Source organism: Sus scrofa, chromosome 1 (genome assembly GCF_000003025.6).
Source record: "Sus scrofa isolate TJ Tabasco breed Duroc chromosome 1, Sscrofa11.1, whole genome shotgun sequence".
Taxonomy (NCBI): Eukaryota; Metazoa; Chordata; class Mammalia; order Artiodactyla; family Suidae; genus Sus; species Sus scrofa.
In genome coordinates, this window is record NC_010443.5 from 62453448 (window position 1) to 62467363 (window position 13916).

At 34.0% G+C, this 13916-nt stretch overlaps 1 long non-coding RNA gene across 1 annotated transcript in view; it reads left to right on the forward strand.

Moving 5' to 3' along the window:
* The window catches only part of LOC110260379, a 204020-nt gene continuing 198128 nt past the window's right edge, over positions 8025–13916 (forward strand). The window contains exon 1 of the long non-coding RNA XR_002343613.1: positions 8025–8226. This is a non-coding gene — a long non-coding RNA (uncharacterized LOC110260379). The remainder of the gene's footprint in view (positions 8227–13916) is intronic.

Sequence of the window (13916 nt, forward strand, 5' to 3'; positions counted from 1 at the left end):
TAACATACCAAAAGCAATATGACTGATACTATTGCCATTTTGTAATTATTACTCTTCAAAATGGCAAATAAAATTTTAAATTTTTATTTGCTTGTAAGAGTGGACTGTTATATTCAAGTAAATTGTGATCTGACAAAAATGGTGACAAGGCCAATGTATTTATTTAAAATGGGAAAAACTTGAATATGTCATTTACTTGTATTTATACCTATCAGGCCTTTTTCAAATATTTGAAACAAGACATGAAATTAGAAACTACATAATTTTGGAGTTCCCGTCGTGGCGCAGTGGTTAACGAATCCGACTAGGAACCATGAGGTTTCGGGTTCGGTCCCTGCCCTTGCTCAGTGGGTTAACGATCCGGTGTTGCCGTGAGCTGTGGTGTAGGTTGCAGACACGGCTCGGATCCAGTGTTGCTGTGGCTCTGGCATTGGCCGGCTGCTACAGCTCCGATTGGACCCCTAGCCTGGGAACCTCCACATGCCGTGGGAGTGGCCCAAGAAATGGCAAAAAAAAAAAAAAAAGAAACTACCTAATTTCAATATGACTCTATATTCACCTTCTCCCTGAGAATCCACTATACTTTCCAATGACACATAAGGATAATCTCCTATTTCCCTTTGTCCAATGAACTTTAAGCAGAAAGAGCGTGTGAACAATTTCACCTGAAAGTTGACAAAGCAAGGGGTACAAGCCAACAGAAGGAACCACCAGATAAGCAAGCAATTAATCAGGATAACAATAAGAGACAAGATTATTTGCAATGCAATCAACAAATGGAAAGTGAACCTGAACATAAATTTGGCTTGGGTATGATATGAAAATTTTACTCTTAGTTAATAAATATCAAATTTGTCTCCCAAAAGTGATCAGTATCATAATTGAAGATACCATTAAGCTTGAGAATTTCAATTTTTAAAATCAGGTATTTTATTTAAACATGATTTTAAATCTATAAAAATACCAGATTTTGCATCATATGTTGGAAAGATTCTAATATGAGCCCGAACCTGCTAACATTGTGAACTTGGACAAATATTTAAATGCCAAAGCCCTGATATTATTTTTGCCTGTGTATCTCAGTGTAGTTTTGATATCAAATTAAAAATATGTATCTGTAAATATGCTTGAAACGTAATTGATAGACAAACACCAGGTGTCATACTTTATATTTTCCAATATCATAACTTCAACAAAACCCTATGTACATTTTGTCATGTTATTCTTGAGATTTTTCCTTGCATCATGTCTGCAGGAAGTATTAAAAATTAGATGTTCAAAAGATCGGAATATATTTTTGAGGAAGTATTTAAAATTAAGGGTAAAACTTACTTACTGAAAGTAGACAGTTGAGCACACAAAATTCCAATAAGGAGTTTAAATTTCAGAGAGACTGCTGGTCACTATGGCCCACTAAGCTAATGAAAGCAGTCTTTCTTCCAATGCCCAAATAATTAAATATATAGTCAGGTTTAAAAAGAACAAAAGACAATCCCTAGAAATCATAAGGAAAGAATTCAAGGCTGGAAATGTCATCAGGTACTAAAAAAAGAATAGATCATTTACGTTATTAGAACCTATTACCACCTGAAAGGTTATGTGAATCCTCATAGCTGCCTGGTTGTAAAACAATTTTAAAAGTATTTTCCTACTGTTAATTTTTGAGAAGAAAGAAAAGAAACATCCAGTAAAAGCTGAAACTCCAAGCTATGCCATTAAATATGGACTCTAAAGCCATGTTATCTAATTAGATATATGAAAAAGTCAACCCCAAAATTGACCTGAAAATTGTCACAGAAGAAACTACATTAAAAATATTCATGAAGAACATGGAGAGGCTCCACTAGAGCACCTCTGCCATCCAGATTGAGAGGGAATTCCCAGGGCAAACAAGTGACTTAGGTTTGTGGTGAGATAGCAAGAAAGAAAAGTACCCATACAGAGAGTAAACAGCTATGAGAAAAATAGATATAGTGTAATCAAAGAGATCAAAAGAAAAACTCATACTTTAAGAATGTCAGAGAATAGAACCACCCAGGGGAATTTTAGCACTTTGAAAATGTTTAAAGAAAGGACGAAAAGACTGTAATCCATAACAACAACAACAAAGAAAGATAGTCCATTTTTGGAAATATGAAATTAACAAACAAAATTTATAGAATGAAAATTAAAAGCATTTTTTTTTTTTTTTGGCTGCACAAACAGCATGCAGAAGTTCCTAGACAAGGGATGGAATCCACACCACTGCAGTGGTACAAGCCACAGTAATGATAGTGCCAGATCCTTAACCCACTGAGCTACCAGGGATCTCCAGGGCATTGATATTATTTAAAAAGGTGTAAATAGTTTCTACAGCTAGAAGAGATGTGGCTGAAGAAACAATTTTATAATGGGAAGTTAGATTTAAAGAAATATGAAAAATATAGCACAGATAAATAAGATCTTGGAAAATATAAAGGAGCTATTGAAAAACATTAATGAGGAGTTATTGTTGTGGCTTAGTTTGTTAAGAACCCAACATAGTGTCTGTGAGGATGTGGGTTCAATCCCTGGCCTCACCCAGTGGGTTAAGGATCCAGAGTTACCCCAAGTTGTTGCGTAGGCCACAGATGCAGCTTGGATCTAGTTTTGCCATGACTGTGATGTAGGGCTCAGCTACAGCTCCAATTCGACCCTAGCCTAGGAACTTCCATATGATGCAGGTGTGGCCATAAAAAGAAAAAAAAAAGACATTAATGAAAAATTTAAAAGTTTCAACATATAACTAATTAGTGTTCCAGAAGTAGAGAATAGAGATCAAAGTGAGAGGTTATTTTCAAAACTATAATGAATTTATGAAGAAAAATTATATACACAATGGAATACTACTCAGCCATAAAAAGAAAAAATAATGCCATTTGCAGCAACATGGATGGAACTAGAGACTCTCATACTGAGTGATGTAAGTCAGAAAGAGAAAGACAAATACCATGTGATATCACTTATATCCTAATATAAGGCACAAATGAAGCTTTCCACAGAAAAGAAAATCTTGGACTTGGAGAATAGACTTGTTGTTGCCAAGGGGGAGGGGGAAGGAGTGGGGTGGGTTGGAAGCTTGGGGTTAATAGATGCAAACTATTGCCTTTGGAATGGATTAGCAATGAGATCCTGCTATGTAGCACTGAGAACTCTGTCTAGTCACTTATGATGGAAAATGTAATGTGAGAAAAAAGAATGTATACATGTATGTGTAACTGGATCACCATGTTGTACAGTAGGAAAAAAAAAACTGTATTGGGGAAATAACTATTAAAAAAATTAAAAATTTTAAAAAAAGAAAAATTATATACATGAATCCCTAGAATGAAAGCACACACAGGAACCCAATCAACATATATAATGAGACCATTACTGTTTATATTATGGTGAAAATGCAGAATATAAGATATAAGGAAAAAAATTTTGAAAAAGTACTAAAGGGAAAAAATATTATTTTCAAAGAAATTATAATCAACTTTATTCAGAGTGCTCAGCAAAATACTTGAACTTAGCATACAAAGTAATAATATCCTCAAATTATTTAGGAAAATAGTTGTCAGTCTAGCAATCCATATTAGTTTATTAATGTTAATACTAGATTAAATAAATACTTTTCACATGTGAAGGCTCAATGAATATTTTCAGGCATATAAACAGAAAGTTTACATTTCACAAACTTTCACTGAAAAAAGGAACAAAGGAATACTTCAGCAACTAAATAAAAGAAAGTTATAAATGGAATAACAAATCATAAGCATATAAAGAGTTAAATATTTTAGAAAATCTTAATTAGTATTTACTGCCAAGAAATATCTACCACTAATTTTAAGGGGTTTTAAACAAGAATAATGAAATTAACAAAAACTTGAAAAATGAGAAGAAATTGAGTAGTCTATTGTGTGCTTATAAAAAAACACTTTAGATTATTTAGTAAATTTAAGTGTTCATATTAAACACTAAGTCAAAATTAAAATAGTAGAGATGGAATGTCTTTCTGTTCTAAGAAATCAAACAAAAGTGAGACTAAAATATCTATTCCAAAGAAAGAAAGGATGGGAGAAAATAATCAGAGAAAAACATAATAAATAGAAAAATCTAAGTAATAATAACATATTTAACCTTTATATGAAATTATAGATCACAAAAATTTTATTTGGAAAAGCATGCATGTAGAAGAATATGTTTAAAATGATGTATCTGCTTTTTTGATCTTCATGTATCACAACTGATAGATCTTCGAAACACTGAGATGAAGAAATGAGGTATAGAATGATAGTATATCATGACACCGTATCATAAAAGACTTCAAAAGAGGCCTTGTTTTATCTAGAAACTCCTTGCCATTCACAACATACGCACACAACAATCCAATATATTATGGACATAAGTAACACTAGTAAAATATTGCAATATGGATGCACATCAATTACTAGGTAATGGTTGCTTTTGTGAAGAAAGGGGTGGAATGAGATTGAGGACAGGTACCAAGGGAACATCATCTCAACTTTATCCATAACATCTATTTATAAATAATTTTGAAGTTATCAAGGTAAGATTTCAATATTTGTTAGATTTTTGGTAGTTGTTACATTGGTATTGTAATGTTAAGCTTTGTACTTTTCTTTGTGCTTAAATATATAACAATAAAGTTTTAATAAAATTCTGAAATAATAATTTTTTTAAATATTATTATTTATATGGAATCCTGGAACACTAAAACTTCTACATTAAAGTACTAAAGTAAAAACACAAATAAATACATGCCTTCTCCTGAGAAAACAAACATTATCATCGTATTTTTCAAATAAATCATACAATTTACTACTTTGAAATTACTGCTTCCAAAAGAATATTAGACTACTTACACATGTCTGAAAAATCCTAGATTTGGCTTAAATCCAGTGGTATTTGCCTGTTTCAAAACTGGAGGTGTTATTTATGCCAAGTATGTGAAATTACTATTATGTGTCAAAACTTCATTTCTTCTACTGTCTCAAATCCCTTGGGAACAACTTGACAATTACAAGGATCTGATTCCATATCAGCTCATGCTCTCTTAAATCACGGGAATGTCAGCTATTAAAGAAATGCATGTTGTTTCATAAATGAAAAATTCATCCATGGGTGTTTCACAGAAAAGTATTGTCTTCAATGATAGATGTAAGGCTCACTAGAATTATGAGTGCGAGTGAGGGATAAAGTTAAGAAACTGTACAATTACAAGCAATAAAGGCCCAAATGAAATTAAGTGTTAATGAGTCTGGCCTTAATTGAGTTTTACTCCCACTGCTAAACTCTTTAGTAAAATATATTATCACATCATTTCTTTTATGATACATTAAAATCTGTGCTATATTAAAGCATTAGTTATTATGATACTTAAAAAATACGACTTGCTTCATTTCACAGTATTGTTTATCTGTCAAAGGCGTTATCACAGCGTTGCAGTTGTTTGTCAAAACTACTCAACCTGGGAAATAAGAGTTAATTTAGCTATCATATTCACAGAAATTGCCTGTTTTAATGCAAGATTTATTTGATTTTCATTTAAAATCCGTCATGAATTTCCCAGTAGGCCTATAAATCCACATCAGAGCACTCCATGTACATGGTGCCAGAAACATGGATTCAAAGGGGATGCTGTTCTGTCCAGAGAATCCCAGCCTTTCAGTGAATTTTTCACATTGATTACTGTATACCAGTAATCACACTTATGCTTTGGGAGTAACAATGTGTGAAATAAGAGCAAGTAATCCTATACACTTGGCCATTATTGAAGCAACTCTGTCTTGGGGCTCAATTAAATTCGAAAGCATCGCAATTGCTGACAACTAGATCAAAAAGACCAAGAGCAAAGAAGGCATCAAGGTACTTCACTGGCCCATACATAACAGCTTCAAGTTAGTACATCAAAGTGATATCCTGGCTACTGAAATTCTTCTTAGGTTCCAAAGACTACGGCAATTTCAACACATTAATTCTACATTAAAACATCAACTTAGACTCTTTTTCATAATATACTAAAGGTCTTTTGAAATGACAAGCTTGGGACAGAGGTTCTCTGTTCACAATACTGGGACTATTGTTTTCTGGATTTAGAATTCTGTTAGGATTCTTTAGCACCTGGGACAGTCCCCTGCACATAGCTGGGTTTTCAAATCATCAAAAAATGCATGAATAGGGAGTTCCCACTGTGGTGCAGTGGCTTAAGGATCCAGTGTTATCTCTGTGGTGGCATGGGTTCAATCCTCAACCCAACCCAGTAGGTTAAGCTCATAGGTCACTGTTATGGCTCAGATTTGATCCCTGGCCCAGAAACCTCCATATGCTGTGGGTGCAGCCAAAAAAATGCTGAATGATAAATTATTTACGCATATGTGCATGAATGAATGAACATGAATGTACTTAATCTTGCTAAGCTTCACTTTTCTCAACATAAGCAGGAAGGTTAGATCCCTAACATGAAGTATCATTATCAGAGAAAGAAAGAGTATATGTAAGGAACCTGAAATAAAGTAGAAGCAAAAATAACATGAGATAGAACTCAAGTATATTCCTATTACAACCTGGCTAGTTATGCATTGAATCATATTAATCGTGGGCCAAAATGTTCTCCAACATGACAGTGGTACAGTGTAAAATTGTTAAATGATATCCACTGAAGCATGCTGCACCATTTCCCCAAACTAAACTTTGCATTTTGCACTTTGCAAAGTTTAACCTCCAAGTCCTGTCACTGGCTCTATGGCATAATTTTTATGGAAAATATAAAAATGGAAAATACTAGCCACACACAGTGTATTTGGGAAATCACTGAACATTACACAGCCTCTCTCTTCTACTCTGACACTGCTAACTGATCTTTTTACAATTTAGAGGTATGGTAAAAAGTCAAAAGTCCTGTAATACTGAGTATCAATCCTAGAGAAGAAGAAAATACGTTTATTTGGCATAAAGGATGGACTTGACTACTTTATGGAAAAGTGCTGCCAGAAAGGCTGCCAGAGTACAACATCTAATAGCAAAGTAAACTTTTTTTTCTTTTTTTTGTGAGACGTCATGATTTGCGCAGTCACTGAGGATTAAATGGTATTCCTCTTGGGGGATTATCTTTCCTTCCCTTTGTAATGGAAATAAAGCTGATGTTGGCATACTTAATGACTGCAGTTTTCAAACTATGATCTAGAGATTAGGATTTCTTTTAAAAATAAAAAAAAAGAATATTACACCCACAAATGACTTTCAATTCATTCTGCTTCTTAACAGAAATTATGTGGCATCTATTGCATTTTTAACTATAATAGAACTAAAGGAAATGATTATGAGGTACAGCTAATGCTTCAGCTGACTCTTACAATATGGGTGCAATTTTAATTTAAGTATAATATCTTTAATTTAGTCAATTTTAACTTAGCTCAAAAGCAGTGGGAAGACTCTAAATGAGAAACTTATTTCCAGCTTTCAAAACTTTGAGTAATAGATGAGAAAAATTTAATCAAATTAAAATTTGATATTGCATTATAGGATGATTTATCTATGAGGTTGATATTTTAACAGACTAGAAAAAAAATCATTGTTTTCCCCTCTTCCTATAGAGTGTCACATATTGCACTTTCCCTACAAAAATGCCAAAAATATCAATAAGAGAAATCCTAGATTCAATTTATCGAATCACTTCCTCACTTGCAAATTTTAAATTAATTTTGTTAAACTTACATAGATTTATTTTTCAAGTGTTAAAATTTAAAAATTGAATTTGGCATTGATATTTTAAGATGAATTCATTTCAGAAAATTAAACTCTAATTAGTAGAATTAGCAGTTGACCTTTTTTTTCCCTCTAAAGTTAATTTCCTATTAGTAAATAGCACAAGATTGGGAGCAGTGTCATCACGAGGCCTCTGTTCACAGGGGTGATGGCGCATGGGCTGCAAAAGTGAAAGCTTCCCCATGCCGTCCTTATAATGTGGCTCAGGTGTGAATGAGTAGGTTAATCATGTGAAAACATAGTTCAATTGAGAATCAATCTCTGGGTGAGCCCGCTTGACTAGATATCAGAGGTGAAGGCTGTTGACAGCATGCTTTCTCTTGATTGACCGAAGCTGGAAAAGAAAAAGAGGTGGTTAGTTCTGGTCCTTATTCCTGTCACTGACTTCCATGCAGTATTCCTTATGATAAAGCCAGAAACAACTCCAAGAAAATTAAGGTAAGATTTTACTGCTCTCTGATATATTCTGTTCAGCTGCTCTTTGCCTGCCTTGCTTTAAAACGTAAAGGCTCAAGAATGAACTTCACTGGGGAATTTCCAACCACACTGCTGCTTGTAGACCTGGGCCATCCTAAGTGAGATCTTATTACATTTAAATCCTCTGAAGAATGAATAATGACCAAATCCTGAAAAGGGATTTTTAAAAAGTTCCTTCAACTAACCTTTGCTGTCCTCAGATCCAGGCAGAGTAATATCAAACTCACTGAGGGACTGAGATTTAAAGGAGCCCCTCTCCCACCACCAATACTCCTTTTACCACTTAGATTTGGGCACTTTTTCAATCCTCAGGACAAAGAGAATTTCCCTGCCCTGCCCTTCACCTCATAAAGAACTTGCCTTATTTGTGTACATCTCAAGACATGTTGTTTTCCTCTTTTTATTTAATATAGGGCAGACACAAATCTCTTTTAAAGACCATATTATATGTCAACAATTTTATAAAACCTTATCTTCTCTCCATGTCCTGGAACACTGTAGATACTCAGAATGTATTAGTGGAATGAATAAACAAATGAATCAATCTCTACTTTGTGAAAGACTGTATTTATAAAATGCAATTTTTAAATAATCATGTATTTTACTAATCATGTACTTTAAAATCTTGATGAATTTACTGGAATATTCCCAACGTCACTATTTCTGGCTCATAATAGACACATATTAATGTTTGAGAAATGAAAGAATAATCAGTATATATCTGTTAAAAATAAACTCTAATATACAATCTATTAGGTTAAAAAGCATAAAATAGATCATCCTTAATGAACATAGAAACATAATGTATAACAAATTACCATCAATATAATGGCTTAAAACAGTGTACATTTTCTATCTCACAGGGTCTGTGGTTCTAGAGTCTAGGCATTTCTAGCTGGGTTATTAGCTCTGTGTCTTCGTGGGCTGCAATGTGGGCCAGCTGTTAGCTAGAGGCTTCTCTCAGCTCCTGGCCACGTGGACCTCTCCATAGCCTCTCACAGACCATCTCACAGCATGGCAGCTTACTTCTTCAAAGCTGGAAAGAGTTCCTCTCTTCAGGAAATGTCCAGGCCCTATTTTAGGAATTATCACTTAAGACAGTCTTACCTAACATAATATCCCTTTTGATTGTCTCAAAATCAACTTGTTTGGGATATATATTTGCAAAACCCCTTCAGCTTTGCCATGTAATACAGCCTGATCTCAAGAGTAATATATTTACAGATGCTGCCTAAACTCAAAAGAAAAGAAAAAAGGAGATAGTACTGATGTATAGTGGGACTCAGAGGGATAGGGATCTTGAGATGTCTTCAGGATCCTGCTGACCAGAAAATGTGAGAATTAAAGATTTAAATACATGGAATTGAGTTACATGCTATCATCTATAGTCTAGCTTTCCCTCTAGGCAAAGAGTAGGTTTGTATTTCCCAGCAGATCCCTCTTTGAACTTAGCGACAGCTATTGTTTTAATCTTGGCAATGAAACTAGAGTGGAAATGCATGTGTCACCTCTACAGGGAAGTTTTAAGTCATCACGTAATTCCCCATTCCTTTCTCTCTGCCTCAGTGATTGTGAAAGCTTGTGCTGAAGCCTCTCAGCCTTGGTGTTGCTTCTCTCAACTTCCATATTGAGTGATGATGCATGAAGTCCTTCCAATTCACATTGGAAATGCAGCATAGATGAAAATTGTTTGTTCTTTAGATCACCAAAATACTGGGGCTCTCTGTTACTGAATCATGGGTAGTGCTTAGTGTTCATTTGTCAAGGAACACCTTAGTCACTTAGAGCCATGAAAAACAAAACAAAAAACAAAAAACAAACAAACAAACAAAAAAACCAGCATGTTTTCTAGAAGGTTAAGGGGAAGCTAGTAGTGCGAATTTCTTGATAAAGCAAAAAGAACTGATTGTACACAGGAAGGGAGCAATGTATTGGAAGAAAACTGTTGAATAAACATCATATTATGAGGGGCTTAGAGTGAAAGTTAAAAAAATATATTGCAGATGTAGTTTGGTATGTCATTGATGAAATTATGGAGGAGATTGTCCTAAGATTATGCCTAAGATTAGAAGAAGCCATTATCTAGCTACGATTATCTAAGAATTTTTTGCCTTTACCCCAGGACAATAAAGCCTGGGAAGGAGAAATACCCCCCCCCTTTTTTTGGTACATGGCTTTGGTATATGGTTATGATGTGAATATAAACACATATGGCTGCACTTTGGGTTGTTAAGTTCAGGACCAGCATGGTTCCATCTGTAACTTCCAGGAATGAATTAAGGGGGTTTGACTTCTCTGGGACTAGCTCTAAGCTCTCTTTCTGGCTGGACTTATACAAAATCCAGTTTCTCAAAGTATGTTCCAACATACTGATGGCCTGCATGAGAATTTAAAAATTCAGAACTCTGGAAGAGGCCTTATGAAGAACTTGCCTTTACCCCTCTTCCTTTGTCTATCTTATTTATTTTCCTTATCTCTTCATAAGAAAAAAATCCTGTTGCAAAATAATTTATCATCCAAATGAACATTTGTCCAGCAACTATAAATCTAAAATTTAACTTATGAAAAGCAAAGAGGGAAAAAAATTTAATGTTTTTTTAAAGGTTTTGAAAACTTAAATTTTTTTTCTATTTGGTATTAGTTTAATAATAAGTATGTAACTTTTAATAAATAGAGATTTAAAATTTTTTAATAATATTTTCATCAGTTTTCATGCATTTATGAGTTACAGGTGCACCACAACCAATACATATACAACCTTATTCCATAAATAGTTTTAATTTTTTTTTTTTTGTCTTTTTCCCTTTTCTAGGGCTGCTCCTGCGGCATACGGAGGTTCCCAGGCTAGAGGTCTAATCAGAGCTGCAGCCCCTGGCCTACGCCAAAGCCACAGCAACGCAGGATCCGAGCCACATCTGCGACCTACACCACAGCTCATGGCAACGCCGGATCCTTAACCTATTGAGCAATGCCATGGATTGAACCCGCAACCGCATGGTTCCTAGTCAGATTCGTTAACCACTGTGCCACGACGGGAACTCCAAATAGTTTTAATTTAGTAAATGCACTGTTTCTCTATGATTTGTGAGCCACTAAATTTTTAATTCGCCTGTTACCACAAATGAATAAATTATCTTCAAGCTTTAAACATTCAATTGAATACAAAATGACATCCACAGTATCATCAGATGTTTTGTTTTTGAAAGAATTAACTTCCAATGTGTTTTCACTTTAATTCTATGAAATGTATGGGAAAAAATACACCATATTTTAAATTTCTATTTGTAAAAGCTGATGACACTGTTATAAAACTGGTATATTTAACTGCTTGAGAAAGTTTTCTTCTGCTAATAGAGCCAACATGCAGAGAAATCCTTTCATTATTTGTTAACGAACAAGGAAAACTTTAAATCAAATGAATGAACTGGTTTAAAATGAAAAGTCATTTGATCCACATGAAAAGTCTTAGCTATTAGAGCAATATACAGATGTACCTTATACAGTTTTCTTAGCATATCTAATAATTTTTAAGTAGGTACTCTTCTTCAGATTATTTGTATCTTCTGCTTTTACTGTGGTCAACAATATATACAAGGCCTACATGGTAGATAATACATGAAAATAAGTATTTTTTGCAATTGTAAAATCATCCTCAATATTTTTGAGACATCTAAATTCCTTAGTTTTTTTACTTCTAGTTTTATTGAGATATATTGGTGTACAGCACTGTATAAATTTAAGGTATACAGCATAGTGATTTAACTTATGTCATGAAATGATTACCAGAATAAATTTAGTGAACATCCAGCATATCATATAGATGTAAAACTAAAGAAATAAAAAAGGGATTTTGCTTATGATGAGAACTCCTAGGATTTCCTTTCTTAACAACTTTCATAAATAACATACAGGAGTGTTAATTATATTTATCACGTTGTGCATCCCATCACTAAAACTTATTTATCTTATAACTGAAAGTATGTACCTTTTTGACTACCTTCATTTAATTCCCCTTCTCTACCCACCCCCCATCTCTGGTCATTACAAATTTGATATTTTTTTTCTGCAAGTTATTTTTTTTTGAAGTAAAATTGACCTCTAATATTGTAAGTTCCTATTATATAATATAGTGATTCAATATTGATATTTATGTACATTTCAAAATGATCACCCTAAGTAAAATATGTCACTATACAATTATATAATTATTGTCTATACTCCCCACACTGTACATTTCATACCTGTGACTCATTTGTTTTTCACCTGGAAGCTTGTACCTCTTAATCCCCCTCACTATTTCTTTCCTTTCCCCACCACTCTAGCCTTTGACAACTACCTGTTTGTTCTCTATAACTCTATTTTTGTTTTGTTACATTTCTATTCGTTATGTTCATTTGTTTTGTTTTTAGATTCTACATAGAAGTGAAATCATATAGCATTTGTCTTTCTTGTCTGGCTTAGTATAATATCCTCTATGTCCATCCATGTTGTCACAAATAGCAAGATTTCATTCTTCTTTATGGCTAATATTCCACTGTGTATGTATACATCTTCTTTACCTATTCATTTTGATGGGCACTTAGGTTGCTTCCATATCCTGCCATTAAAAATAATGGTGCTGTAAACATTGGAGTGCATATACCTTTTCTAACTAGTGTTTTCATATTCTTCAGATAAATGCCAGGAGTGGAGTTAGTGGATCATAGAGCAGTTCTATTTTAATTTTTGAGGGATCCCCATTGTATTTTCCACAATGGCTACACCAATTTACATTCTCAACAACAGTGCAGAGGGTTCTCTTTCCTCCACATTTTTTTTTATTGTCTTTTTAGGGTTACACCCGTGGCTTTTGGAGATTCCCAGGCTAGGGGTCCAATCGAAGCTATAGCTGCTGGCCAGCACCACAACCACAGCAATGCCAGATCCGAGTCAAGTCTGCAGCCTACACCACAGCTCAGGTAGATCCTTAACCCACTGAGTGAGGCCAGGGATCAAACCTACATCCCCATGGATACTAGTCAGATTCATTTCTGCTGAGCCATGACAGGCACTCCTTCTCCACATTTTTACCAACACTTGTTACTTGTTTTCTGTTTGATAATATCTATTCTGATAGGTATGAGGTGATATCTCATTGTGGTTTTGATTTGCCCTTTCCTAATGATAAGTCTCTTTATTTTCTTATTGGCCATCTGTATGTCTTCCTTGGAAAAATATGTCTTCAGATCCTATGCACATTTTTTGATTGGGTTTGTTTATTTGATATGGGGTTGTATATGTTCTTTTCATATTTTATATATTAACTCCTTATTGAATCTAATGTTTGCAAATTCTCCTATTTAGTAGGTGGCCTTTTCGTTTTGTTGACAGCTTCCTCCATTGTGCAAAAGATTTTCGGTTTGATGTAGTCCTACTTGTTTATTTTTGCTTTTACTTTCCTTGATTGAAGAGATATAGCCAAAAAATATTACAAAGGCAAACATCAAGAACCATACTGCTTATGTTTTCTTATAGAAGTTTTCTGGTTTCAGATCTTACATTTAAGTCTTTAATCCATTTTAATTTTATTTTTGTATATGGTATGAGAGAATAGTCCAGTTTGATATGTTTTTTGCATATAGCTGTCTAGTTTTCCCAATGCATTTACTGAA